Here is a 4,079-nt window from a genome sequence, read left to right as displayed (position 1 = left end):
CTCAGTAGCTGATGTTTATCTTGAATTTTCCATGGGTCAGATACAGTGCTGAACATGTCTCACAAGTGATCATGTTCAAACCTCACCATGGCCCCTTGAGCTCCATCTCATTATTATTGTATTGCTGTTATACAGATGAGGAAAATGGAGGTATAAGTAGTCAAGCAACTTGCCCAAGATCACAGAGCTGGCGAGTGTGGGTCCTGCTTTCTTTGGTGCTGGGCTTTGAAATCCCCAAGTTTTCCTGAACTCGATGGTCTCAGGTTTTAAATTCTAGGATGTGATGACAGGGAGATCCTGGGATTTGGAGAGTCCTCGGAGACTTGAAGCTTATGAGGTTTTTAGGTTGTCCGGGAATTGGCGGCTGCATTTCTTGACCTCAGCAGGCACTCTATCCAACCACTGGTCAGCATGGTAGACCAGCCCCCAGGGGCTTCTCCTGACAGGCCATGGTGGAGACTTCCAGCTGCCAGCACCCTGCAAAGCCCAGGGTTCTAGTTGTCCAACGTCCACTCCAGCGCTCTACAAGACTGGCTTCAGACCTGGGGAAGAGAAATTGGAAAGGGCTTTTTATTTACATGGTACAAATCTGGTGGCCAAGACCCACCCCTTCACCCCTTTGCCCCCTTTCCCCCCCCAACCTTCTAAGCCCTCATAAAAACGAGGGCCTCTTTCCTCAACTCAGACTTACCCTTCTGGAAAAGCCCAGAGTGGGCCTGATGGCCTGGCTTTGTGAAGACAAGAAAAAAAAAAAAGAAGAAGAAGAAAAAAAAAGACCTTAAAAAAATCAGCCAACAACAATTAAAAAAAAAAAAAAAAGTACCCAACCCTCCCTACCATTAGTTCAAAACAAAACTTTCACTGGTTGAGACTTCTGAGTTGGTGGGACACATCTGAGACCCAAAAATGGCTTGGGTGTGTTGGACAGCCAGGGGAGGCACCAAGGTGGGATGAGGTCCCCTGCTTGGAGGCCTGCAGGGACCCCGTGTACAGCAGGTGTTTAACAGATGTCACAGCATGTGGGAGGGAGCAAGGGAGGGGGTGAGGAGCATGCATGTCAGGAAGAAGTCCTGGGGAACTGATTCTAGTGATGGTCCCAAGGTTAATGACCCCTTGCAGTGATGGTCCCAAGGTTAATGATCCCTTGCAGTGATGTTCTCATGGTTAATGACCCCTTGCTCCCTGCAGACTTGGGTCGGAATGTTCCCTACACCTCCTGTGTAATTATAAACCAGGCCAGTTCTATCAGCGGAGGCCTTGTTCCCTGCCCCAGCACCTGTCCCCTCCTGGAAATGGGGGCTAGTTTTCTCTCTCAAGATCAGAGGTGTGGGCTGCATTCTCCTTACACCTTCTCCAGACCATCTGTCCCTTACTGTCACTCACTCCATGAAAGAGAGTGGCCAGATAGGAGGCAAACAGAGTGAAGGTGGTGGCTGAGAATGTCAGCTGGCCCCTTGGGCAGGGCCCAGGTTGTGAGAGGGAAATGCTACGGCTGCTGAAAGCCAAGATCCTTGCAGAATGGGGGCTGGGGTCAGAAGGACAGAGAGGGGTAGAGGTTGCTACCTCCCCTCTATACTGAACTATATCCTCTCTCATGGAGGGCTTCTCGGGAAGGAGACTGGGAGGGTTGGGAGTTGGGGGTGACTGGGCAAGATTAAACGGGTCAGGAAAAGTTCCCAGAGACAGGGGCCTCTGACAAAGACTTGAAGGAGATGAGGGAGGGAACCAGCTAGATATCTGAGGAACTCCAAAGGAAACAGCCAGGGCAAAGGTCCTGAGGTGGGAGTATACCTGATTTGTTCAAGGTCTACAAAGAGGCTGGTGTGGTTAGTGTGGACAGAGCAAGAAGAAGAGAAGTTGGAGGTGAGGTCAGAAAGGGGACTTGGACGTTAGACCACACAGGACCTTAGAGGCCATGGTAAAGACTTTGGCTTCAACGCTGAGTGAGGACAAAGGCATGACAGGGTTGTGAGCAGAGGAGAAACATAAACTGTGTTAGGATTTAACAGGAAGCCCCTGAATGCTGAGTGTACAATGGAGTCTAGGGACTGAATGTGAAAGCAGGGGACCAGCAAGGAGCTGGTTACTGCAGTAGTCTAGGTGACTGGTGATACTGCTGGTAGTGGAGGTGGTGAGAAGAGGGTGGATTTCGTAAATATTTTTAATAGACAGCCAAAAGGATTTGTTGAAGACTGAGAGTCTTGGAGCCAGATCAGGACAGACAATGCCCAAACCAGGTGGGCAGGAAGGAGTCCCTGGACTATTTGCCAGCTTGAACTTTTAGGTGAGAAAAAAATAAAGTTCTATCTTGCTTAAGCCCCCATTATTTTATGATTTTTCTGTTACTTGCAACTGAACATATTTCTTTCTAACTCATGGACATCCTGGACATGGAGACCAGGGGAGAGGGGCTGCTGGAAGGATCACCTCCCTCCTAGGATGCTGTGAGGTTCTAATGAGGTAACAGCATGCTCAGAACCTGGCACTCAGTAGGTGTTCAGTAAATCTTCCCAGGATGGAGAAGGAATGTATGAATGGATGTATTTAGCGGACAAAAGCTGCAGTTGAGCTCCTACAGAAGGTGAGACTGCAAAAGGAGAGTGAAAGGAGTTCACTAGATGGAAGAAGCAGAAGGAACAGCACTCTTGGGAGAGGAAACAGTAGGAGCAGAGATGGGGGGACAGAAAGAAGCGAGGTGAGGCCCCTGTGGGGTGTGGAGTATCAGGTTAGGCAAGAAGGACAGGGTTTTGATTGGGATTTCATTGGTCAGAAGCTACCCATATGCCCAATCGACCTCTGGTAGCGGACAGTCAGCCTCAGTGTTTGCTGAGCTGAAATTTTAAAAAGTGAATCCTTCAGAAAGTTAAATATCCTATTCGGCTATTCATTCAACAATAGTACCAAGTCCTGGAGCGTGCTTGCGGTTGACAATCAGGGGCATTCTTGGCTTGTGGCACTGCTCAAGCAAAGGTTGGAGTTGGGCAGGGAGGACCCAGTAAGTAACTAACTGCAACAGGAGAGTCCTTTTCTCTTTCCTAGGTCACGCACCAGGGTGTGGTCTAGGCCTTCAGAGGCTCTGGGTATTCCTGGGACAATGGGGAGTCACGGAGGATTAGGGAGAGGGTAACACCATCCCTGACAGGCACATTTTTCCTAAGGGCTGCCTGCGTTCTTTGGTCCTGCTGTGCGGCCACCCAACAGCTCATACTCTGCCTACACAGCGTCCTCCCCTCCGGCCTCCCTATTGGCTACTCATGCCTCCCTTCACACCACCTACACCGCCCCCGTCGGCTCTGCTGTTTTCGCGTCTTGCCTCCAAGTCCTCCCTCCGTCCCCGCTGCACTTTCTAGCCTCGGCATTGGTTCAGCCCATACTGATCTTTAAGGTCTCACCGCCTTCACCCTGGCTCCCTCATTGGCTATCCGCCATCTCTCGTCCTCGCTCCCGCCTTCAGTCTCCACCTCCATTGGCTCGACCCACTATGGTCCCACCTCCGTGGCCGCTGACACACCCGCCTCTTGGTCTCCTTTTAGCCTTCCTATTAGCTAGCTCTGCCTTGGCACCGCCCTCAAAGCCGTAGTGCACGCTCACAAGCTTTCCCATTGGCTCGCTGCAGCTATATCGTCATCCCGCGCGCGGCTCTCCATTGGCTGTTCTCTGTCTCTAGCTTCCATTCCACCGCCTACGCAACCCGCGGGATCTCCCACTTTGTGGGCCTCTGCGTTCGTTCCCGGCTGCCCTCATCGCCTGTAGCCATTCCACTTTTCCCACCGCCCACATGCCGCTCTCGCTCAGACTTCCGCATTAGCTGTCTCCTGCTTTCTTCATCCTGGATTTCCGCACCACCCCCATTCCGGCCTCTCCATTGATTCCTCGATCATCCCGCCCCCTACACCGCCCACTCCCGGGCATTCCCATTGGCTGTGTGCTTCTCCGGCTCTCAATTCGCTGCTACGTCATCCGCGTATGGCTGCCCATTGGCCCTCTACTATACCTGTCTTCATCTGACCGCCTACGCCTCCGTGAGCCGTACCCCTCCGCGCTGGCCTTCCCATTGGCTGCCCGCCCCTTCAGGCCCT

Source organism: Colobus angolensis, unplaced genomic scaffold (genome assembly GCF_000951035.1).
Source record: "Colobus angolensis palliatus isolate OR3802 unplaced genomic scaffold, Cang.pa_1.0 Scaffold252, whole genome shotgun sequence".
In the NCBI taxonomy this organism is placed as follows: Eukaryota; Metazoa; Chordata; class Mammalia; order Primates; family Cercopithecidae; genus Colobus; species Colobus angolensis.
This window is presented reverse-complemented; position numbering follows the sequence as displayed.